This window comes from Mauremys reevesii, linkage group 9 (genome assembly GCF_016161935.1).
Source record: "Mauremys reevesii isolate NIE-2019 linkage group 9, ASM1616193v1, whole genome shotgun sequence".
Classification (NCBI taxonomy): domain Eukaryota; kingdom Metazoa; phylum Chordata; order Testudines; family Geoemydidae; genus Mauremys; species Mauremys reevesii.
The window spans coordinates 29,202,381-29,228,388 of NC_052631.1; the positions used below are offsets into that span (position 1 = coordinate 29,202,381).

Genomic DNA, 26,008 nt, shown 5'->3' on the forward strand with positions numbered 1-26,008 from the left:
TGTCGCCATGACACTTCCTGTCTCTGTGTCCCTAGTAAGAGAAAGCTTTGCCAAAGCCGAACATGTCATAGCAGAAGCTGAAGGATCAAAGCTGATCTAGGGGAAACTTGGACCCAGAGAAACTGCTCTGTCAGGCTAGGGAAGTAGAAAGGAAACAGCTAGATCCCAGTGAAGCCTGACTCACCTAAGACAGCTGAGAGTCATTGGTAATCATTGGAGTTCTCAAGAAATGAATGCTCAGCCCAAGGGAAGAGTAAGCATGTGAGAGAAGAATCCTGCTCTCAGTGGTATGTACCAGGCAGACAAATATCTAGAACATGTAGTGCTACCAATGCTTGCGATTTCTGTAACATTGAGTGTGTTTCTTAAAGCCTCAGCTCTTGGGATCATGACCATCTCAGCTCTCACATTTTAAAAGTATGAAGAAAAGCTTCAAAATGTGACCTAAAGGTGTAAAACCCAAGTGGTAAATATAAAGAACTGAAAATATATCTTAAAAAAAAACCATACACTATTTTTAAGCCACTCATTATTTGTGGGGGTGGGGAAGGTGTCTCATTTTTGATTGCTTGGGTTTGGAAAACAACTTATTTCTGTTTCCTTTTGATTAGCCAATTGAAAGGCTTAAGGTGACTCTGAAGTTCAGGATTCTGACAAATGAGGTTTGATTTTGTTGAGCCCTAAACAGCAAAGGCCTGATTTTCAAATAGATTGAGCACCTGCAACTCCCATTGATTTCTCTGGGAGTAATTGGTGCACAGCAACTCTGAATATGAGGATGTATGAGGGAAGGCCTCTTAAAGAAGGAGGCTACACTTAGGCTAGGACTGGTACAATTTGTGTGGGCCTGTCTGGACAAAAGTGGAAAATGGTCTGACACATCAGACTTGAAGCATTTCTCTGTTAAGATGAGGAGAGGAAGGATCTAAATGAGTACCAATTGCAAAAGTAAAGCCCCTTCCCTACACCCTTAGTACAATATGCATGATAGAGAGAGTCAAATCTGAGTTCCTTACTTAATTTGTAACCAATCCTTAACTCAGGCAAAATCCCAATTGAATTTAATGGCATGGACATAGAATAAGATTCTCAAATGTTGAACATAAACTGCACCACTAAATGTAAGATCCATACCCTTAACTTACATGGCCCAAATTCAAAATGTTCACCGGGCACATAGAGCTAGTACCAATAGTAAACCAGTTGACTTCAGTGGACTAGTCGCAATAGTAAACGCTAATGCTAGTAGCTTTTGCAGGATCAAGTCCTCAAGGGCAGCTCTTGGTACTCAGTATCTTCCAGGATGTGTGGTTCATATATAGTAAATGCAGGTTTAAACAGCAAACTTGGAGGCAATTGGATCCCTGTTAGACAAATGTAAGTTAATAGTGGAAGATGGACAAATTTAAATCTCAGTCTGTGTAAAAGGGCAAAACTCTACATGATTTCTGCTCAACAATTTAACTTCCTAATATACTTGCTCCCCTGTATATTTTCTAAAGCTCCTTTCTCCAGAATGGAAAAAAAGATATGGTTTTGTTCCATTTTTCTGGGGTTTTCTAAAGATCATAAAGTTGCACATAAATCTGACTTTACTAAGTGATACTAATATGGTCAATATTTTAGTGCCATTATACAGCTTGACAGCACTACCTCACCTAGAAAACCAATTAGCTAATCTCAGGGTAGAAAAGATCCAGTGAAATAGGCCGATGGTGGTCTTTGATATAAGGAGGTGCCAAAGCGATTCAGTGCCGCATATTCAGGAAGTACAGCCTAGGGTGACTTTAAACTACCCTTTGCAATCTCCCAATTCGGCCTAGGTGCAGGAGCTGCTTTAACTGTAGCTGCTCTGAAGGGGGCGTGCTCCGTTAGGTTACCTCCAGGAAAACACTACACAGACTAGCAGGGTTGCGCGATGTTTTTAGGCTTGAAAACACGAACACCCCTGCCCCGCCCCTTCTCCGAGGCCACGCCCCCTGCCTCGCCTCTTCCTCCGAGGCCCCGCTCCTCACCCCATCTGTGCCCCCTCTCCGCCGCTCGCTCCCCCGGGACTCGCCCGCAGAGCCGCGCTGGGAGGAGCTGACGCGGAGCCTGGCTGCCTCCCCAGTAGGGGCACAGCGGGCTCGGTCCCCGGAGCGAGGGGCCGGCGAGGGGAAATGGAGGCACAGCGCGGAGGGGGGCGGTCCCCGGAGCGAGGGGCCGGGGAGGGGAAATGGAGGCACAGCGCGGGGGGGGGCGGTCCCCGGAGCGAGAGGCCGGGGAGGGGAAATGGAGGCACAGCGCGGGGGGTCGGTCCCTGGAGCGAGGGGCCGGGGAGGGGAAATAGAGGCACAGCGCGGGGGGCCGGGATGGGGAAATGGCGGCACAGCGCGGGGGGGCCCGGTCCCTGGAGCGAGGGGCCGGGATGGGGAAATGGAGGCACAGCGCGGGGGGCCGGTCCCCGGAGCGGGGGGCCGGGATGGGGAAATGGAGGCACGGAGCGGGGGGTCGGTCCCCGGAGCGAGGGGCCGGGGGAAATTAGGGTGGGGTGGCGGGCTCAGCTAGGTTACACACACACCGGGACCCAGCCCGGTCTCAGTCAGGCTGTGAGGCAGGAAGAGCAGCAGCTGCTAAGCGGGGCCGTTTCTCCAGGCTCTAGCAGCTGCTCTTTTCCGCCCCCTAGTGGCAAAGACTGATAGTAACCAGACTTGGCAGCAGACGCTGCCCGTTTCCCTTTTGACCTGACGTTCAGCTGGCAACCCTAGATGGTGTGGGTGGCGCTCCTGCATAATGCCTACGGCCGGTGCAAGGATATTTTGCACCCCAGGCAAAACTTCCGCCTTGTGCCCCACCCGCTCTCTCCTTGCACATTGGTTCATTGAGGGGCAAATCCCAATGAGCCTTTATAGACCTCAGGGGCCAGCCGTGCCCAGGGGCTGCTCCCCAGACCAGGTTCTCCCCTCCCCGCCCCCTGAACACCTCTGGAGGGTGCACAGCCCCCTGGCAAGCCCACCCCACCCCAGCGGCCACTGCCCCGAGTCCACTCACTGGCTTTGCCAGGCTTGGGCCGCAGCAGCAGCTTGGCAGGGAGGAGCCACCTTCCAGAGGCACCAGAGAGCCAGAGCATCCTGATTGTGGCAGCGGCGAGCCCCAGCCATGGAAGAGCCGGTGTGGCGCAGGGGGGCAGCAGCCCTGCTAAGGTAGCGCCATGGGAAGCAGCCACGTCCCCGCCCCTCCTGCCCAAGCAGCGGCCTGGCGTTCCCCCCCCCCGGGGCTCCTGCAGGCTGCAGTGGATGAATGTGGGTGCTGCCCTCCAGCTCCCCCCTTGCCTAGAGTTACCATATTTCAACAATCAAAAAAGAGGGGGGGGGAGAGCCCCGCCCTAGCCCCATCCACTCCCTCCCACCCCCTGACTACACCCCTTAGAACCCCCAACCCCCCCCCTCCCTGCTCCTTGTCCCCTGAGTGCCACCTCCTGGGACCCCTGTCCCTAACTGCCCCCTGGGACCCCACCCCCTATCCACCCCGTCCCTGTCTGCCCCAACCCCTATCCACACCCCTGCCCCTAACTGCTCCCTGGGACCCCACTCCCATCCAACCCCTGCTCCCCATCCTCTGACCACCCCCAGAACCTCTGCCTCATCCAACCGCCCCTGTCCCCTGACTGCTCCGATCCCTCTCCACACCCCTGACAGCCCCCAAACTCCCAACCCATCCAACCCCACCCACCCCGCTCCCTGACTGCCCCCCGGGACTCCCCTTACCATGCCCATGCCAGTCAGATACTGGATCCACATGGAGCCAAACCAAACAGGCTGCCGCTCGCACAGCCCCTCCCCTGCAGAGTGCTGAGGCAGCGGGAGGGGCAGCAGTGTCGGCGTCTCACACTCCCGGGAGCCGCAGAGCCTGAGCGTGGCGAGCGGGGAGTCGGGGGCGCGTAGGGGCTGCCGCCCGCATGCATCTGCTGCAGCCTGCAGGAGCCCCCAGGGGGGGATGCTGGGCCGCAGCCTGGCCAGGAAGAGCGGGGGCCGTGGCTACTCCCCGCTAGCGGCGCCGCTGCCTTTGCAGGGCTGCTGCCCCCCTGCGCCGCGCTGGTTCCTCCATGACGGGCTCACTGCCGCTCAAGCTGCCACTCTGGCTCTCTGGTGCCTCCAGAAGGCGGCTCCTCCCTGCCAAACCAGGGCACTGCTTTTTGGTGCCCCCAATCACTTGGCGCCCTAGGCAACCGCCTAGTTCGCCTAGTGGTTGCACTGGCCCTGAATGCCTGCACAGGGAGAATTCTCCCCCAGCCAGCAGCAGTGGAGGGGAGAAACCTCTGCCTGGCTACCATCACTTAATTTTGACATAAAAGATAATAAAATAATGACTGGTGCGGTTGAGAAGGCTGACTGCTCCTGGAAATACCCTTTGCTTTATAGAAGCTTCACCCTGCCTCTAACCCCAGTTTAAAAATGACAACAAAATAAATAACTAACAACATAACACCAATCACCATGTTCATTGATTTGCATGTTATTCTCTGTTCCCAACCAAATCTAGCTGGGAAGGTTTTTTTACAAAACTTCTGGTCAGAAAATGCCAGTTCATTGACACCAAAACATTTTTGGGAATGTACCAGTTTCAACAAAACTCTCATCGGGAAAGGTTCCCTCAGCTCGAGAATGGAACACTGGGGGGCTTGGCAAGAGGAGAGAGAGACTGCAGAATAGCCATTGGTCAAGATACTCAGCAGGGATGCAGGAGACACAGGCTATGGCTACACTTAAACTTCAAAGCGCGTGGTGGCAGCAGCGCTGCAGCGCAGCAAGCACAGCAGTGTGTCAAAGCGCGCCAGCGGGAGAAAACCACACCCTGCTGCAGCGCTGCAAATTTGTAAGTGTAGCCAAGCCCACAGTTTCAGGTCTCTGCTCTAAATTGGGCATAGCATAAGAACATAAGAAAGGCCGTACCGGGTCAGACCAAAGGTCCATCTAGCCCAGTATCTGTCTACCGACAGTGGCCAATGCCAGGTGCCCCTGAGGGAGTGAACCTAACAGGCAATGATCAAGTGATCTCTCTCCTGCCATCCATCTCCATCCTCTGACTAACAGAGGCTAGGGACACCATTCTTACCCATCCTGGCTAATAGCCATTTATGGACTTAGCCACCATGAATTTATCCAGTCCCCTTTTAAACATTGTTATAGTCCTAGCCTTCACAACCTCCTCAGGTAAGGAGTTCCACAAGTTGACTGTGCGCTGTGTGAAGAAGAACTTCCTTTTATTTGTTTTAAACCTGCTGCCTATTAATTTCATTTGGTGACCCCTAGTTCTTGTATTATGGGAATAAGTAAATAACTTTTCCTTATCCACTTTCTCAACATCACTCATGATTTTATATACCTCTATCATGTCCCCCCTTAGTCTTCTCTTTTCCAAACTGAAGAGTCCTAGCCTCTTTAATCTTTCCTCATATGGGACCCTCTCTAAACCCCTAATCATTTTAGTTGCCCTTTTCTGAACCTTTTCTAGTGCTAGAATATCTTTTTTGAGGTGAGGAGACCACATCTGTACACAGTATTCGAGATGTGGGCGTACCATGGATTTATATGGGCAATAATATATTCTCAGTCTTATTCTCTATCCCCTTTTTAATGATTCCTAACATCCTGTTTGCTTTTTTGACCGCCTCTGCACACTGCGTGGACATCTTCAGAGAACTATCCACAATAACTCCAAGATCTTTTTCCTGACTCGTTGTAGCTAAATTAGCCCCCATCATGTTGTATGTATAGTTGGGGTTATTTTTTCCAATGTGCATTACTTTACATTTATCCACATTAAATTTCATTTGCCATTTTGTCGCCCAATCACTTAGTTTTGTGAGATCTTTTTGAAGTTCTTCACAATTTGCTTTGATCTTAACTATCTTGAGTAGTTTAGTATCATCTGCAAACTTTGCCACCTCACTGTTTACCCCTTTCTCCAGATCATTTATGAATAAATTGAATAGGATTGGTCCTAGGACTGACCCTTGGGGAACACCACTAGTTACCCCTCTCCATTCTGAGAATTTACCATTAATTCCTACCCTTTGTTCCCTGTCCTTTAACCAGTTCTCAATCCATGAAAGGACCTTTCCTTTTATCCCATGACAGCTTAATTTACGTAAGAGCCTTTGGTGAGGGACCTTGTCAAAGGCTTTCTGGAAATCTAAGTACACTATGTCCACCGGATCCCCCTTATCCACATGTTTGTTGACCCCTTCAAAGAACTCTAATAGATTAGTAAGACACGATTTCCCTTTACAGAAACCATGTTGACTATTGCTCAAGAGTTTATGTTTTTCTATGTGTCTGACAATTTTATTCTTTACTATTGTTTCAACTAATTTGCCTGGTACCGACGTTAGACTTACCGGTCTGTAATTGCCGGGATCACCCCTAGAGCCCTTTTTAAATATTGGTGTTACATTAGCTAACTTCCAGTCATTGGGTACCAAAGCCGATTTAAAGGACAGGTTACAAACCGTAGTTAATAGTTCCACAACTTCACATTTGAGTTCTTTCAGAACTCTTGGGTGAATGCCATCTGGTCCCGGTGACTTGTTAATGTTGAGTTTATCAATTAATTCCAAAACCTCCTCTAGTGATACTTTCAATCTGTGACAGTTCCTCAGATTTGTCACCTACAAAAGCCAGCTCAGGTTTGGGAATCTCCCTAACATCCTCAGCCATGAAGACTGAAGCAAAGAATCCATTTAGTTTCTCCGCAATGACTTTATCATCTTTAAGCGCTCCTTTTGTATTTTCATCGTCAAGGGGCCCCACTGGTTGTTTAGCAGGCTTCCTGCTTCTGATGTACTTAAAAAAACATTTTGTTATTACCTTTGGAGTTTTTGGCTAGCCGTTCTTCAAACTCCTCTTTGGCTTTTCTTATTACACTCTTGCACTTAAGTTGGCAGTGTTTGTGCTCCTTTCTATTTGCCTCACTAGGATTTGACTTCCACTTTTTAAAGGAAGTCTTTTTATCTCTCACTGCTTCTTTTACATGGTTGTTAAGCCACAGTGGCTCTTTTTTAGTTCTTTTACTGTTTTTCTTAATTTGGGGTATACATTGAAGTTGGGCCTCTATTATGGTGTCTTTAAAAAGGGCCCACGCAACTTGCAGGGATTTCACTTTAGTCACTGTACCTTTTAACTTTTGTCTAACTAACCCCCTCATTTTTGTATAGTTCCCCCTTTTGAAATTAAAGGCCACAGTGTTGGGCAGTTGAGATGTTCTTCCCACCACAGGGATGTTGAATGCTATTGTATTATGGTCACTATTTCCAAGCGGTCCTGCTATAGTTACCTCTTGGACCAGCTCCTGCGCTCCACTCAGGATTAAATCTAGAGTCGCCTCTCCCCTTGTGGGTTCCTGTACCAGCTGCTCCATGAAGCAGTCATTTAAAGTATCGAGAAATTTTAGCAGAGACTTGAACCATGCTTTCCTAGCTGAGTGTTCTACCTATCAGGCTATTGAGTCAGTTTCTACCTCCTCTGTTGGAGCTGTTACACTATATAAATAATTAACTATGCCCTGGGTCAGAGACAGACAGACTTTATATCCCACTGGTTAGGACAATCACCTGGCAGGCTTAGGACGAAGTTCCTGCTCCAATGAATGTTTAATTTTACAAGTGGAACAGCTTCAACGGGCAAGCTTGAGAGACCCAGCCCAGCATAGCCAATTGCCTGATGGTTGGAGCAATCACCCAGGAGAATGGCAGAATAGGGACTTGAACCTTGGTCTCTCAAGTGAGTGTTCTAACCAATTAGGTGTTCTGGGGTGGTTCTTTTTCTCCCGAGTTAAAAAAAAAAATTAAAAGGTGTCTGTTTTGTCCCAATGCAGAACAGGAAAATGGAGTTTCACATAGTTTTGTGGGACAGGAAACTCATTTGCTCCCCAGCTGTCTTCTCAACCTTTTGTCTGTGTTTTGTCTTTTTGTCCCCAATTCTGCAAAAACTTATCCAGGTGCTCAACTCAATGGGACTACTTCTGTGGTTAAAGCTGAGTAAGAGTGTAAGTGTTTGCAGGATTGAGGCCTTAGATTGTAAACTGACCACAGCAGGGACTATTATCTATGTTCGTACAGCACCTAGTACTGTGGAGTCCCAGCCTCACTGGGATCCATAGATACTAATGTAATGGAAATGTTTAACAGAGAGCACTTGATGAAATTAGACAACAAATGTACAAGAGGTAAAATTAAATATATTTTAATATGCCATATTGCTAGACTGTATGATTTGCAGCTTGACAATACTGAAGCAAATAGACTAGTAAGATTGGAAATGACTAGGCATTTTTATAAACAAGAATAGCATCTGCACATATACTGGCAGGATAAAATTTCCAGTGTGATCAGTTCTTGTGTTTCTGGACATAAACTTCCCACCAGCAGCAGTGAAAAAAATTCTTACACTAAGCCGTGTAATGCTACACCGGTGGATCTCGCTTTTTATATGATTCCAGTATCAGACACAAGATACCAGAACAGATGGAGCATTGGGCTATTCCAGTCTTACAGTGTTGATGTTCTAGTATAACTAAGAAAAGGCCAGACTGTAGCGAAAGCTCTGTTAAAAGCTACATCCAGGCAGATTCTATTTTAAGACAAAAATATCACAGATTAAGGTCTAAATGCCCTTATTTTTACATAATCATGAAATAAATTACTTGTCTTTTTAATCTTTTTTTTAGAACTACTAAGACACATTAATACAATTATACAATAAATTAAGTGAAAATAAAATTCCCATTAATGGTATTTGATCAATTTCTTTGCTTTTGGCTTTTGTCTCCACAAATCAATATAAGATACAACTTGCATACAAAACCTTCTCCCAGTCATCAAAGCAACAGGTGATATAACATCACCATTTATTTTTTCCTTTTGATTTGACAGTGTAAATGACAGTGGTTGCTCTGAGTTTATGCTACTATTAACTTCAAATTGGTTCTGCATGATCTAGTGATGAGATAAAACTAATACTTACCACAACTCATTATGATGTAATAAAATAAGTTGTTTGGAAGAGATACAACCAGAAAAAATAATAAATCTGGAGTTTTAGGAAGAGCATTTAATGATAGTATGCTCTGAAATCTTCTTTTGTTTGAAGCTTATTTTGTCTTTAACCTTTAACAAACTTGTAAATGACTCCAAGTATGAAATCCATCTCGGTGTAGAGGGCCTGCACCAGGGTACCTTGAATACCACTAAAATCCTTCATAAAAACCTTCAGTGATGCACTTGTTTAGGCTGTCTGCATTAGAGGGAAAATTTCACTTCATTGCTAAAGCCTAAATACACAGGTTTTATGTGGGTGCAGTACAGAAGAATGGATTGGCAATGCGGAAATCCATCCACCCGGCACAGAGCTGGGGCATGGGTCTGCAGCACAGTTCCCCTACCTAATATCAATAATTTCAGTCTTTGGGCTGCAAAAATAATGAAGGTGCCTTGTACATGGGCTAGGGCTATTGGAAATATGTAAATGAAGATCCCATGACCTTTCCTGGGTTTCCCATCCTGAATTGCTGAGGCTGGTATGGGGAACTCTTCCAAGTCATGTAGGCAATACAGAGGCCACATCTTTACAGCTGTCTTCTGCCACCCCTCTTCCTCAAATACATATAGTCCCAAAACATGGCGTAACTGTTTGAAAGCCTTGGTCCTTGTTCCACATGAGACTTTTATGCTGACCCCAATTACACTTACTTTTCTGCCAGCATTCTATATTAAAGCAAAGAGAAATGCATAGAAATAAGGGTAAACCATAATGGGAAGAGAGACCAAAGCAATTAGTGACTAATCATAATAGTGTAGTGTTTATAAGAGCCTCTTCTGGCAACATTTTCATTCATTTGGAGTCAAACAGTGTCTGTACATTCAATGTACAATAGGGGGCAGTGTTATCATAGTTTATTTCAACATGTAAAAACTGTTCATAATTCACATAAGCCAGGGCATTCCACTATTCATTAGAGGATTGCCCTGCACCCCCTTAGTCCTGGGTCCATAAAGGCTGTAGGGAAGATGCGTATTTCATAGGTAAGTGGGCAAATGCTGCTAAACTGCCATAGCACGGTGTATAAAAATGAGAGGATGTTATGCACAAAAACTATAACATCCATGCAAATGTTCATTACAGGACTGCATCAAGCAGTGGGTGGCAAATGCTGTACATGGAAACTCCCAAACAAACCACAGAAGCTGAGGTTTATAGTTTAAAGCTACAATTAAAACAGTCCCTGAGAACTAGAAAAATAAAAAACAAAGCAGTGCACAAATTTAAATGACCTAAATATAATCTCTGAACCCGCTGGTGCCATTGGCAGACACTAACTACTTTAGGGCCCTAAGGCGTGGCCTTACATCAATATTTTACTGGTATCATGAGGGTACATATCTGTGTATCATATAGACAGCAGATTGCAATTCAACCCCTGATGTACATACTGCTGCACTGCATAGCCATGATTATTTAGAGAAAGTTCGGAACTGTAATATCTTTTATTGGACCAACAAAGATAATACCTCACCCACCCTGTCTCCTTAATATCCTGGGGCCAATATGGCTACCACAACACTGCATATAGTGACTATTTACAGTTTGAATGGTGTACCAACCTATCATATGCCTTATAACTTGTATTACCTTGTACTACTACTAATGAATCTAGCCTATTTTCTGGCTCATTTACGCCCAAATATGGAACCTGCACACTGAATATATCACTGCTGAACTTGGCCCACTTTCTTGACATCTTTTTGTATTTTCTTCAGTTATCTGTGACAAATCCCAGTCCCACTGAAATGCTATTGACTTCAATAGGACAGATTTCAGCTCAGAAGCTGTACTGTTTCCACTTCATTTATCTCAGTTTTTCAGGTCAAACTCTGGCATCAGTGACACTTGTGTAAATCTGGAATAGGTAATTGATTTCAACTGGGATATTCTGGATTTACACTAGCGTAAATAATAGCAGCACTTGGCCTACAGAGTTTGAACAAAGTGAATTCTAAATGCTCTAAATTTGATGAAAATTCACAACAGAACTGCAAGCTAACAGCTAAAGTCAGCTCTGGCCTCTGTTAACCGATGCAACCAGCTCCGTTTCTAAGAACTGATTATAAATGGAGTTGTACAAGAGTAACAGGGAAGACTTTACTTCATTGCCTTTCTCTTATTGTAATAAACACAGTAATGCTATGTAATAAGTAAGATGCAACATTTTCCTGCTTCACCAAGAAGTATTGTCCCACTCTTCAGCATCCAGAATTAGTGGATACATGGAAGTGTGGGCCTCACAGTAGACTGAAGCTCAGTCTACAATCATTGTGTTTATGTTTATATTCTGCTGACTGCCAAACCGGAGAAGGGAGGATGCAGGAAAGCAAGTCTAGCGAAGTTGTTGAACACAGACAAGGGCTCACTGTGTCCAATCCTCCTTTTCCAGTAAACAACCTGTAGAAAGACAGAGAGCAGCGGTGAGCTAACACAAAAATGTGCCAAGCACTGGAACTGGAATCCAGCAGCTGAAATCAACAAGAGCTCCGTTTTTAGATTTCTGTTTTTTATTTTTCCATGAAGAGATAAGTTGATCAAATAGCTAAATTTTTTGGAGGGGGAGGGGGCTAAGTGGAGAGAGAGACTATTCCTTGGCATAAATCCTTTCAATTTGTTTGTACTGTGTGCGCTCCATTTTAGCATTCACCTTCCAATGATATTCTTATCAATAAATTTAACGGAGGAATGTTTACACAAAATGCAAATATTGGAGAAAACTAATTAAAAGCAAATTTTGAAACCATAAACATACATATTCCCTCAGTAATGTGCTAGTTATAGGGTTTCACTCCAAGAGCAGAACAATACCATGTAACCCAAGTGTGCAGTCAAAATAAATCAATACCTCCTCAATTGTTAATATCTAATTCTTCCAACAAGCTACTTGCACAGGAATCTACAACTCAGTAGCTATTTAAAAAAATAAGTTTATTCACCAATGATTTTGAATACCAAGTAGAGTTGAGAAAAATAATAGTTTGTTAATGGACAAGTTACAAACTGAAAACAAGTTAAATTGGTCAAATCTTTCACTAAAATTATTTGTCCAGCTCTGTCAGAAAGGTGAAAATAAAGGTTTATGAAATATGTAGTTGACTTTAAGAGTCTGATCCAAAGCCCAATGAAGACAGGGGGAATTGGATTAGGGCTTTAAAACAATGCTTTTGTTCTGAACCCTGTTCCCAGGAAACCTGTTGTTTGCAGTGGGAGAGGCGAGGGAGGAATGAATGAACACTCTTATTGTAGGCCCAATTCTGCGATGTGCTGAGTACCTCCTGGAAGGTGCAGAATGGTGGTTGAGGGCACTTCGCACCTTGCAGGTTGCATTCAGCACCTCACAGAATTGGATCTTACCTGCTAAAGTCTCCAGGTACCAATTTCAAAACTAACTATGCCAATTGTACTCCAGATCAGGAGAGTTTTTATATATGGGTATGGACTTATATTTTAAAACAAACCATGTTTAAGCATCAAGATAAGAAGATTTAAAATGTACATCACAAAAGCAATCCGATTACACCAGTTTTGAAAAATTTTCATAAATCATCCTTGGCACAAAATCTACCTGCCCTTCTCCCACCAAAATGATAATTTAAAACTAACTTGCCCATTTAAAAAAGATTGCTTTGCCCCTAGTTAGTAGAGTTTTGTAACTTTGCATTAGATGATACCCACACTTCTCATGTGGTTGCAGGCAACCTGCATTGTGGATCATATATCTTACAATGCACCCAAGGCATATGGATATGTATCATAATTACACCCTTTGTTATGTTTTATTGATTATCTAATACACTGGTCAAAATTCATTGGCACATTATGTTTTAGAGGATAATTTAAGGTAAGGAAATGACAGGAAAAAAACAAGTAGTGTTGCAAAGATGTTAAACCAAAAACTTTTAGAGCTTTATCCATTAAAGTGTTTTTTTCCTTTTCTTGATTTATCATACAATATATAAACAACATACCTGAATTAATTGAGGCATTTATTAGTTTAAAATAGAAATTTTGCTCTCATGGAGATTCCTGATTGTGCGAAGCTGTAGTTATGTTGGTTTTGATGAGCTTCTGTTAGCAACTGTCAGAAAACAGACAAATATCAAGAACAACAGAAGACTTTCTCTAGTTTGCAGATCAGTGTACATATGGGGCACTATCACTTTTCAGATTTGAGGAGTATGCAATGGAAGAGCCAAATCATATGCCTCAAACTAGAAAAGCCTGTGGAAGGGCAAGGAAACTCAGAATGTTTCTTGGAATCATCCATCAAAGGCAGAATATACTTACCCTGTCAACCATGGAATGGACAAAAGGTAGCCCTCCTAACTCATGGAAGTCCCAACATCCATCATCTGCTGAAGGCCAGGATGGTTGTGCAGAAGTTGTTGCCGTCACAAGACTCCCAGAGCCCCCTATGCCAGCATGGCTTTTCCACCAAGTGGCGGCTCACAAGCTCCCACTTCAGAGAGTGTTGGCATATATGGAGGGGCAGTCTGAGCTTATTAATGTTGGCGGGGTCAGCACTGATTCCAACAAGTATTCCTCTCTGCGTTTGGAGGGGGATGATGCCATGGGGAATGGCCATCCCCAGCCTCTGCCCCCACCCTTCCATTCATCGATTTATTATCTACCCATGCATCTTTATATTACCGACATTAGTTGTTTCAAAGCTGCTTAATACCCATGTACCAAAGCCCACTTTCTTCCCAGCCATGCTGTGCCTACTGTGGCAGTCCAAACCTCTGGAGATCACAGACTGCAGCTTGTGTGGAGCTGGAGGGAGGGAGATCAAAAACTGACAATTCATAGGGGGTTTCATCAACTTGGTGGGGAAAAAGGGGAGTGGATGATCCAATGTAGTCATCCAGGCATATGCTGTGACTATAGAGGCTTACTAGAAATATAAACAAAATCAGAATCTGTCTTCCCTGCAAGTGACTGGGCAACAAGTGTCTCATGAGACCCTTCTCTAAAGAAATTCCACAGGACAAAGCTTGGGTTTCTCTGGGGCTGAAAGAAAAAAGGAAAACAACTTGAAAGGTAATTGTAAAGCAAATCCATGCCTACACCACATCAAAAGCAATTTGCTAAAGAGAACCAGTAAAATTACTAGGGCTGCAAAAACTTCACTCTCTTCAAGAGATGAAGAGAAGGCACATTCTTATTTTAAAAAGAACCCTACTTAGAAGGCTAAACAGGAAGTACAGATTCTTTTTTTAAAAATGAACATGCCCTTTTGAGATCTCTGGAATCCTGGCTGAAAATAAGTTTGCTTCTTAACCAGCAGTTTTTTCATCCATCTGAGCCTGAAAATTTAAGTAATGTAAAGCTGAGTCTGGTCCAAAATGACAACCCCAACTGGCTGCTGTTGAAATGGAAAAAGGTGTATGGATGGCCTACGTGCAGTCAGGTTCAGGTGAATAGCATTTGTTTATGGAAATTTTATATTCAACTCTACAGACAAATGTCTAACCCTATAGCATTGGAAGATCAAAATCTTGTTCTTTGTAATTTATTTTTCTGGTTACCTGGACTGATTTATTTATTTATTCTGATTAGCCACAAAAAATCCTGCCTCCTTACTTGCCATAGGCATGTGATTTACTATGTCTTCCATCCTGGTGCCAAAGAAGAGAGGAGGACCTACTCTAATTGCTCAACAGAACAGGCTTATTTTGATACACTGCAAGTGGTCCACCATTGGATAGTTTAAAGACCACGTAATGGGATTGGCATGAGGAAAGGAGATGAAGAATAAAGAGCAGCACTTACCAGCTTCCCCTTGTTAGAACAATAAAAATCTTCCCATTTTCCCATCCTAACTTGTAAGATCACCCATCAACAAGTCTTGGGTTTGCCACCTGGGCATGAAATGGGCCCATAGGTTGTCGTTCAGCATTTGTGGAGTGTTGGCTTGGATTATGTATGATTTTTGTTTGGTTGTAAGGGTTCTATTGATCATCATATTTGGGATTCAGGACAGAATTTTTTCCTGTGGTAGATTGGTCTTGTCTTCAGAGGGATTATCATCTTCCTCTGGAAATCACAAATCTGTGCTGGGATTGGATTTCATAACTACTTGAGACATAGCCCAATTAGGGGTTTCTGAGGAGGCCCAGAAGCCCCTGCTGGAGGCCTCAGGGTCCTGCCACACTCACCCAAGAAAGGAGCAGTGGAGAGATCCTCCAAGCAGGCTAGAATGGCTGCAAGGGAAGCACCCAATCACAGAGGCATCAGGGAGCAGCCAATCAGGGCCCAGGAGGGTCCTATAAAAAGGAGCTGCAATGCTAGAGATAGGCAGTTCATTGCTGGAGTTAGAAGAGCATAGTTGGTATGCCTGGCTGGTTGAAGGGAGTTGCAGCATAATAGGCAACTCAGTGCTAGTAAGGACTGGGGGAGTGAGGAAGAGCTCTTGACTGGCTGCTGGGCCTCACCTTAGAAGAGCCCTGAGCTAAGGGTAAGGCATCAGAGTAGGCTGGGGCTGTGGAGAAGTGGTCCAGGGAACTGAAGGCAGTTTTTCTAAGTGGACACAGCAGTTCATGGCTGCTCTTCTTGGGGTTCCTGGTCCCACCCACAATAGGCCACTGAGGAAGGGCCTACAGCTTGACAGCAGTAAACCCTCTACCCTTAGAAGGGGACTGAACTATCAGGAGGCTGAGCTGGGGGCAGAACAGACTAAGAGGAAGCTGTGGGGGTATGGCTGAATAGCAGGGCTGGGACTGGTTTAAAGAATGCAGACATACCAGACCAGAAAGGGGTGTTTGTGAGAAGTGGGTGCCATGCCGTTATGGGGTTCTGTTGTGTTGTAACTTTGGGTCTATAGGCTTCACTCCTTCCAGATTCCTGCCTTGAGCTGGTAAAATAGGGAAAGGATGCTGATAACAGGAGTAGGGACTGGCCTTATTAGGAAGTACAGGCTTAAAGCCAGAGGTGAAAGTAAGCCGGTCCCCTCCGGTACGGTGTACCGGCAAGAGCCAGTACGTCATGTTGGACAGCACCTGCTTCCATGGTGGGGATTTAAAGGGCTCTGGGCTCCCCGCTGCAGCAGGGAGCCCAGAGCCCTTTGAATCCCGCCTGCGGCTCATGTGGCTGGGCTGGGGCCGGATTTAAAAGGCTCTGGGCTGCTGTGACTGCAGGAGCCCAGAGCCCTTTAAATCCTGCCCGTGGCTCCGGCGGCCGGGCTGGGGCCGGATTTAAAGGGCTCTGGGCTGCCGTGGCTGCGGTCAGCCCAGAGCCCTTTAACCCGCCCCCTCCACCGCCGCGGTTCCCGTGGCCAGGCTGGGGCTGGATTTAAAGGGCTCTGGGCTGCCGCAGCTGCAGGACCCCAGAGCCCTTTAAATCCTGCCCAAGGCTCCAGCGGCTGGAGCTGCGGTGGGGATTTAAAGGGTCCGGAGCTCCGCGGCGGCCGGAGCCCCAGGGGCTCCCAGCCACCTCTGCAGCTGGGAGTCCCAGGTTGATTTAAAGGCCCTGGGGCTCCGAGCCACAGCCGGTGCCCCAGGGCCTTTAAATCTTGAGAGGCCACGCTTCTTCCGGTTGAGGCCACGCCCCCTCAGGACTCCGGTAAGTCCTGTAAGTTACTTTCACCCCTGCTTAAAGCTGTCTCTTCACCCAGACAGGAAGGGGTAGAACACTTGCAGTTCAGGGTGCTTTACTCCAGAGCACAGGACACTGGCCTGCTGGGACTCCATTGACTACTGAATTGCTGCTAAAAAGTCATTGCTATAATGAATGACCTGTGACAAATTTAAGTTCCAGTATTTCATGACTGCTTTATATCACTGTAATTCTGGGATCCCTGGTATCTCAGAATATATCTTGCATTAGAATTTCATAATTCAGATTATCTTTTTACTTTCTATTTTTAGGATCTCATACCATGGTGGTGTGCATGATGAATTAAAAATGTACTACTTTTATTGATGTGCTACATGGTGTTTTGCACAACAAGGTTGGAGAGGTGTGGTTTGGGACCAGGAAGTGTTGATGTCTGTGGTATTTCTGTGTCTCTCCCACATATTACGATTCCAATATGGCTTTAGTGGCCATAATTTCTAGAACTGGAAACCATTACTCCTACCTTATCTGAATGCTTGAAATCTTTCGGTAGGCATTAATCTCAAGGACCTGGATTCAGCAAAGCATTTAAACGTATGTCTAAGTATGTCCAATTGCCTTGTATATAAATTTAATTAAGCATTAAAGCATTTAAGTGATTAGCTGCTTTGCAGGATTGGGACCCTACTCTAGTGATTCATGAGATAACAAGCTTTCAAAATTATCTTAAATCTGAAGGAAGAATTGGGGGAAATAGCAATCCAAGACTTAACTGATTTGTCTTTTGTTTTTAGGGTTGGCTGTCCCATGACCTATCAGGGCTAGAAATACTTTAGAGGAAATGTTTTAAGGACTAAGAAACCTTTCCAAGCACTAGTACAGGACCAGTATACAACATACATATTTATACTAGTCTCTGGGAACCTCTTTTTTCCACCTTAAACTGAGATATGTAACTACCACGTTGGGAGCCAAAATTATAGCAAAAAACCTATATTTCCTACTAAATGGGGAAGAATTATAGAACCACCATATTTGTCACTGCTATGAATACACAAAGGAATACACTTTCAAATCCAACAAGAGAATTCTGATTTCAGGAATATTGTCCTTTAAAATTAGGCTATAACTTCTTTCTGTGAACCAATGTAATAAAGAGACTTTCCCATAATTGAGGGATTTACCGAAGTGATGATATACTAAGCCACTGCATGCCAGAGTCAGATAAGAGCTAGAAGAATTTCCCCCTAACTTCTTTCCCTGTATATTTGAGAACTCCATTAAAATGTAATGCTGGTGTAGTTTTACCCCTTTTTGACCAGAGCAGGTGGCCAGAATTAAGCATCTAGAAGATTGTTTTGGTTAGGAGGATAAACTGATTTTGGAGTTTAGGTATTTCTTTGACACAGTCCAGTTTATTTACAAAGAATGTACAAAGTTCTTTCCCTGAACACAGCAGAAATCAAACAGAAGAAAATTTCTTTGCTCAGAGTTCCAACTTCCAAGCCCCTTTCCAGCCAGTACTTAGCCTAAAAGCTCTCTCTGTAGGCTTTTACCTCAGAGCCATGTTCCTGGTGCTTGTTCTGGCTGTGTTCTTGGCTTTCTGCCATTTCTCTTTGTCCTTCTGTGGTGTTTCTGCTGCTTCTGACACCCAACAGAAACACAGCTCCATCAGTCTGCAGGCAGAGGGTTTTCACTAGCCAATAAGTTCAGATTCCTGAGCAGTCTCTCGTGTGCCTCTTTTTGGACAGTGACAGGTACCTGTGTTTTGAGTGAAGCTATTACCAGCTACCTGGTTCCATAAAGGAACTTAAATCTAAATAATTATCTTGTGTGAAGGGCAGCTGTTACACCCACCATCTTTAATGAGGTTTAACCAGTCATAACACTATTCAGGGCAAGAGTCATCCTTATATTGGTTCAGGTACTGAAGTAGGTGGATTGTGTCTTTATTCCTTGGCTACAGGGACCAGTTATGCACAGGCAAGAGGGCTATCTTAATTTGCCCGCTACTGAGGCACAAAATTGCCCAGGTAATGCCTTCTCCTGCCGCAATAATTTTTTTTCTCTGCTTCAATTGACCAGTCGTAGAGACCCTTTACTCTAGGGGTATTCTCTGGGGATACATATGTGAGGACCCTTTGTGCCAGCCTCGTTGGCATAAAGTGGCCACTAGGCATACACTTTTTTCTTTTGAGAAACTAAATGTAAATGACTTTGAGTATCCCCATGCTGAGTATATCCTCTTGACCACATAAGAAACTGAGAAAATCAGGGGAACCTGAGAAATACCCTGCAACTTCCACCCTGTGACCCAAGTTTACCAACAATGGAGTACCATGAATGTCATAATTTTGGCCATGTACTTCACTCTGCTTTTGATCTCACAAGTACTTGCTTGTGGCTTGGGAATTCAGGATGGGTTGGCTGCAATTCCACTATGGTCTGTTCTTCTCCCTACTGGAGCTGATTGCTGACCTGCAGTTCCTGTGTGCCAACAGTAATTGCAGCTTGGGAGAGTCTTGGAAAAAGCACCATGGAGGGAGGATGCCAAAGAGCCTCTCCCATCCCCTACAGAGCCTGTCAGCAATGATTTTAATTCCCCTGAAAGGAGGAGAGTGTGAGAAGAAAGGCTATCCAAGTAGGACCTTAGGAAATAAGGGAGCAAGGGAAAGATATACCTCCTCCCCCTTCCAGCTGCAGAAAATTGCTTGGTGGGAGGACTGGGAGCAGGGTCTAGAGCCTGTTGCTGGGGGGGAGAAAGGGAATGGAATGTGACTTAAAAGCTAACACCTGTCTGAATGAGGGTGAAAGCACAAGGGCTTTTTTGTTAGAAAATAATACAGGATATTATAGTGCTAGGGAAAGGGGAAGCAGGAGACCGCTGGAGAGGATGAGGAAAGGCTATCACAAACAGAGTTAGGAGATGGAAATAGTTGTCTCTCTCTGTCTTGTTTCAGGATGAATTTTCAACCTGAAATGCTCACATACGCGAGTGGGAGTCAGCAAACACTTCTGCTCAGTTTTCTAAAATCAAAAGTCAGACCCAGGGAGCTTGGGACTGATGAATATTTTTAAATCTCAGGTTGATTGATTGAAACAATCTATTAAGATTTTAAAATCGCATGAGACTGGCAATATTCATGATGACTTATCCCATTGAATGAGGCTTAGGACTGAAATATGCCATGACAGGTACCTGATAAAGTTCACAGAAACCAGCCCTTTCCCCAACCCCTTTATTTAATCTTCTCATTTATTTAACAAGAAACTCAAAGAAATTACATATCTATATTTGATAGGTTCTGAATGTGAGCACAAAGCTTTCTGCTAAGAGAATGGAAGAGAGAGAGCTTCTAAAATTACACAATCTCTTTGATCACAGATCTATATTGGCTATTAGCCAATATAATATAATGGGAAGGGTGCTATCTTGGTCTTAAACTCCTGTTTCCGATGCTTCACAATCTTAAAATAGAGCATCATGAGAGAGGTAGCGAGGACCCCTGCCTACATACCTCCAATCCAGAAGATGTTTTGGTTGAATTTGGTATAAGTAGAAATCTAAAGGAAGGGGTTGACTTTAAGTCTGGACAATGTGACAGAATTACAAATGCTTTCCAGTGTCTGACAACTTTGGGCTGTCTGGAATAGCACCAGGCAATTATTGTTTGGAACTCTCCCTCTGACATCTAGACAAAAGGGCTTTGGAATGTGAGTTGAAAGGTCACCACTAATGGGCATGCTATTAACTGGCCTGGGCACTTTGGTTGGCAGAGCTGGACAAGCCCATCAGAGTTATCTACCCTGGAAACTTCTCCTTCCTGAAAAGGTGACGTGAAAGAGGGAGCAGATTACTGAAGTCTGTGGCTGAGACGGTCAATTTCAAGCTGAAAAGTAGATTCCAACTGTCTGCGCCGTTATCGCTCTCATCTTGCCTATTTCCCTGTTTTGGGGTCCTGGAAAAGGTAAAGCGCACTTTGATTCTGGATGATTTTTTTTTTTTAAACTCCAACTGTCCCAACCCTCTGAAAGCAGCCACTCTGCAGGCATTAGTTTCAGTTCTCAGTCTTCCCCCTCACTCACTGCAGCAGCTGGCAGGCTCAGTCACTGTCTGGGAAGCACTAAAATGCTCCCTTTCTGTCCTGGCTGAGGTGGGCGTCAGCACGATTGGAACTAGGTTTGTGTTCAAACCCTGCACCATCTGTACCCCCTCCCAAATAAGCAGAGTTCAAGCTACCTGTTCTCAGTGGTACCAGATGACAGAATGAGGAGTAATGGTCTCAAGTTACAGTGGGGGAGGTTTAGGTTGGATATTAGGAAAAACGTTTTCACTAGGAGGGTGGTGAAGCACTGGAATGGGTTACCTAGGGTGGAATCTCCTTCCTTAGAGGTTTTTAAGGTCAGGCTTTACGAAGCCCTGGCTGGGATGATTTAGTTGGGGATTGGTCCTGCTTTGAGCAGGGGTTTGGACTAGATGATCTCCTGAGGTCCCTTCCAACCCTGATATTCTATGATTCCACCTACCTGTTCCTGAAGGAGGAAATTTTTCATATTTTTTTTTATTCACCAGCTTTTGAAGTGGGACTGAAAAGAAAGATTCAGGATATCTGAACAAACGCCACTTGCACGGTCTCCAGATGTGCTGAGGCTATTGCCCTAGCCATTACAGTGGTTTAGAACTCCCTGTCCCAGCCATATCACGTGGTTGGTATCAAAGATGTAAAAGGTATGAGGCTTGATTCTGCTCTCATCTCACTCCTACACTGAAGTTTCTCCACTGGCTTCAGTGCTCCTGTACTACTGATTTACATGGTATAAGAGGTCTAAGAATTGAGGCCCATGGTTTGCAAAGGAGACTTCCTACCTAAAATGGATCTGAGTACAGTTCTGAGCATTCCCATATGCCCAAGTGAAACATAATACCTTTTTAAAGTTCTCTCTCCATGATAGTAACCTAGTGGTGTTTGCTTTGTGTATGTTTTTTACCATGGTAACAAAATGAGCAGTTGAACTCTTAAAGTCCCTAAGGGTGAAAAATGTTCTCTTACTGATTCAGTCATAAAAAATGCTGACTGAATCTCAGTCATGGTCCACTTTGCTTACGGCGATACGAATCCTAGTAAACATATTTAAAAATCTATTTTAACTCCATTTCCCTCCCTAGTGTAGACTCCCTGTGATTTGCTTTGGTGCCAAATCCCCCACTGTAAACACTTCCTTGTGGAAAAACAGACAGGTCAGGATGTAATATTGGCCCCTGGGCCAGAGGCTGTGACAGAGTGCTGAGCAACAGTAGCTGATCCAGCACTCTTGTCACTGCAACTTTAATTAGAGTAGACCTGGTTAAGAAGAGCTGTGCCTAACCGATAGAGTGGGATGGGTTGAGGAGAGCTAAGAGGCTAATTAGCCCATTAGGCAGATGGTAGAAAAGACACAGGAAAGAAAAGCAAAGGCTCAAAGTCAGAGCCTAGCCTTAGAGAGATCTCCCAGGGGAAAGATCCCTTCCCTTTCCCCTTCCCCTTGTTGGCTAAGGGAGCTAAGGATTGTCTGCTAATGTAAACAAGGAGTTGCACAAGTCTGTAAAGGTGGTGGGGAAGGACACTGTGAAATAAACCAGAAAATAGCCTCTGAGCTGTTTGTAACCTGTAAAGACAGGAAAAGGACCCTGCCTTGTCACACAGGCATCAAACTAGACTACTAGTGGCTCTTGTCTCTCTTCCTCACCTTTCCCATGGTCATCTTCTATTACAGAGACCCAAAACACTTGCTGGAGGCCTGGAGAAAAGTGTATTCAAATTGCCTCGCTGGACTTCAGGTGGTAGAGCAAAAACCTTCTTACAGTGCCTCACTCTTGTCTAGGTTTACTTGGTCCATTAATGCAGGAAACAGATGATTCAAAGGCAAACTGGGTGGCCCTTTAGGTAACAGGGTAAATAGGCAGTGGCACTGGTGTGAGCTCCCTCTCACTGGGAACAAGTTATAGCTTCTCATGCTCCAGCAAGAACCAGCTAGCACATTCCCTAATTGTGAGACAGCAGCCCGGATGTGTGTTGTCTAAATAAACTGGAGAGAATGAGGTCAGCATGGATGAGCAATCTGGTCATAAAAATTTTAGAGCTGGGGCAGAGAAAAAAATTCAGTCTGGGAGCCCACGACATTCCGAGACTGGAGAATGTGAAAGAGGATGCCTTATCCTGGGACAAGGCCTGTGGGAGGAAGGTTCCCCATTCTCAGTGGTTTTCCTCAGTAGGCATTATCTCTTGCTTGAGCTTGAACAGCTGAAAAATCACACTTACCCACTCCTCTCTATTGATTAAATATGTGACATCTGTCTGCTTAGTAACATGCGCTTACATCAGAGGAACATTTTTGTTAGGATGGCTTATTCACAGACATACAAAACCAAACAGACTCCTAGTTTCAGACTGCTAGGTAAACAGCTTTGCCCACAAGCTCCTATTAATTCCCCAGTAAGAGTCCAGGAGACCTGGGTTTTTAATCCACTTCAGCTACTCTCCACTTCTCTGAATCTGTTCATTTTCCACTATACTTCTTTCTGCCATCCCTAAGCTATGCAGAGGAGAAGTTTAGAATTTGCTTTAACACCTTGCATTTGAGGATCTGAAAGCCTCTTACAGTGCAGTGGAGTTGTCGGTGTTCTGCACTTTCCCAAGGCAGGCTCCCCAGTTTAATTATCAGCCCTATACATACATGTAAATCCCATTAGCATGAATGTTTCTTGTGGGCACAAAACAAGGTGCTCAGGCTTCTGTGTTGAATAGATGTGGGTAAGAAAGCTAAATCCAGATCCAAATAACCTTAGGAAAGAGGTTAGGGGTTCTGGCTTTAGGTCAAATCAGCACTCTGGTCAATAGAATTTGTCCTTTTCAGGACTGATCCTTCACTCTTTGAAGTCGCTGGCAAAACTTTCATATAACTTCAGTGTTGCAGGTCTGGGGCTATAGATGAGAGATGCCATGTGTTTCATACCCAGGGAAGGACCCACAAGGAAAACCTAACATTAGTCTTACAGCCACCAACCTCTTACTCAGTTCTGGAGCCTGTGGAATAAAGGAAAATCTCTCTCCTTGTAATTTTGGAAGCCATTCTTTGGCTCTTTTGAGTAATTCTGGGTAATATAGCTGATTATACCCTGGCACTGCTTGCCAACACCATTAATTTTTTGTTCCTAAAGACTTGTTGTTATAACTATGATTATAAATAAAAATGAGAAACAAAGTTAATACGTATAAGGAGGTTTGCAGAGAAACTACAAACGCAGTCCAAGAAATACACTAAGATCCAGATCCTGTGAAGTCCCATGGACCTTCACCTTCAATGACACTTGACTTCAGTAGCAAATGAGGATTCTCAGCATCTCTGGCAGGACCATGTGTCTGGCAACAATTAAGAAAAATTCTAATTGAGGTTAAAGATAAAATTGAAGGGAGGTAACCAAAGAAACTATATTTGTAAACAAACGTACAATTATGGCAATGGTTAAAGTGACATCTTTAAAATGAGATGTCTAGCAGATAATTTACTATTAGGACTGAAACATCAAATAAGTATTTGATATGTACTGTTGAGCCTCAATACTCAATTACTGAGGTATGCAAATATGTCTTCTAATGCTGTGTTCTGTTTGCTGTGCTTTGAAATCATATTGGTACTATTTTTAGTTTTATTGCAAAATAAATGCTTTCTGTTTCTTTAATACAGGTCATAATGTGTTTCGCAGGCTTTATGGAGAAATTGGCTAAAGATGTCAGCACCTGAATGAAATATTTTTTTGAAAAACATTTATTTTTCCTGTTGGACTGAAGAAGGATTTTTTAAACTTTCCATAATATTTGACAAATGTTTTTTAATGTTTTAATAACAAGGCAAATAAAAAGTAATTGGTAGTTTCAGCTCTGACTGCACTTCTTCTGTCCCATCTAAGTCTTAAGATGTGTCAATTAATATATAATTTAAAATGAGCTTGCCTTATTTTCAGGTATCACACAGGGGAAGCGATTTGTAAACTAGGATAAGAGACATGACTTTAACTCCAAGTAGCATTACTAATAAAATATCCAAAAATAAATGCATACTAAGTTGTAACATTTCTGTAATAAACTAGATCAAATAGGTAACTGGGCGTGGACAAAATTTAGCCATAATTCTAGACTTTCAATGACTGGGAGACAGCCAATGATATCACAGGACCATAATATGAATAACAAATTAAAAATGTTTTTCTTCCCTTTATGTGGAGAAGAAACTGAAAGGGTGTGGTGGGATGGAAGGGGAGAAGAATGATTTCTGTCATCTAAGGTCACAATGGTTGCTGCTGAAGGTGCATGAGGAATGATTCACGCACCAGCAGACAAAACAGACTTATTGCCTTCTACCAAACATGACAAATTTGCCATCTGCTAGAAGAATCTTGCTAGCACTTGGGTGATGTGTAGGTTTTAAAGTAGCTTGTCATCATGAGACATTTTCTGTTCTTTGGACACGGCTGTTGGTGAACTGGTGACACCTCCTTATAACTCTTGTTTTCCACAGACTTATTATTTCCTCCTCCTGTGCTTTATTACTGTGTAAGGGGGTGCATAAGCCCTTTATAGCTACTGAGGGAAGACTGTGGGCTCAGCACTATCTCATTTCAGGGGTTTCTGGAAAAACTGTATCTGTGGGACGTGGGCTTCATTAGTACAAGAGGGTTTTGAGGTGGTAAGTGAAGATTTGCAGGAGACATGCAGGCTGATGGTAAAAGGCCCTGTAGACTTCAATCAAAATGTAAGATGAAGTGGAACTCCCACCCACTTCCCTCAGAGTGATGGAGTTGCTGGTAACAGCAGTGCCCTGGCAGCCAGGTGCAGTCCCAAGGCACTCTGGCAGAAGAGACTGTATAAATTCTGTTACTCCTCCCAGAGAGGTAGAAAGAAGCTGCAGGAAGTGAGAAGCCTCTCCTGCAAAAAGGAGCAAACAGCCCCCCCACCCCCCTCCAGTGTTGTCTAGTTCATTTCCCTGTAGGAAAGGAATGAGACAGATCTCTGAGTGAGTATGAGGGGGAGGACCATGCTAACTACAGAACATGAATTGAAAAGAGAGGCTTTGCAGCAGCCCTCTCTGGGGAGGGGATGTGCTTATATCAGAAATACCAAGGAAAGTCTTTAGGGATTTATAAAAAAAAACCCTCCTTGGGTATGGTTCTCTTGTTTGGCCTGCAGCATATCCTTTGACTTTTGTTTTTAAAGGAGAAGAAGTGGGTAACGGAACAGTAACTCACTTTATATACCTCTGTAACCAGAGTCCCAGGGTAGCCACACTGAGGTTATTCAGTTAGGGCAAACTACAAAGAATGGGGTAGACAATCCCCA

General features: G+C 44.2%; 1 long non-coding RNA gene across 3 annotated transcripts; it reads left to right on the top strand.

The window, feature by feature from the left end:
* LOC120371944 lies at positions 1–24,550 on the top strand. Of its 3 annotated transcripts, XR_005584666.1 has the most exons (6): positions 15,398–15,537; positions 17,188–17,228; positions 20,412–20,602; positions 21,208–21,363; positions 22,389–22,452; positions 24,360–24,550. It is a non-coding gene; the product is annotated as an uncharacterized LOC120371944 (long non-coding RNA). The 3 variants fall into 3 exon arrangements; XR_005584665.1 differs by lacking the exons at positions 15,398–15,537; positions 17,188–17,228 and adding an exon at positions 1–287; XR_005584664.1 differs by lacking the exon at positions 17,188–17,228.
* The last annotated feature ends 1,458 nt before the right edge of the window (positions 24,551–26,008 follow it).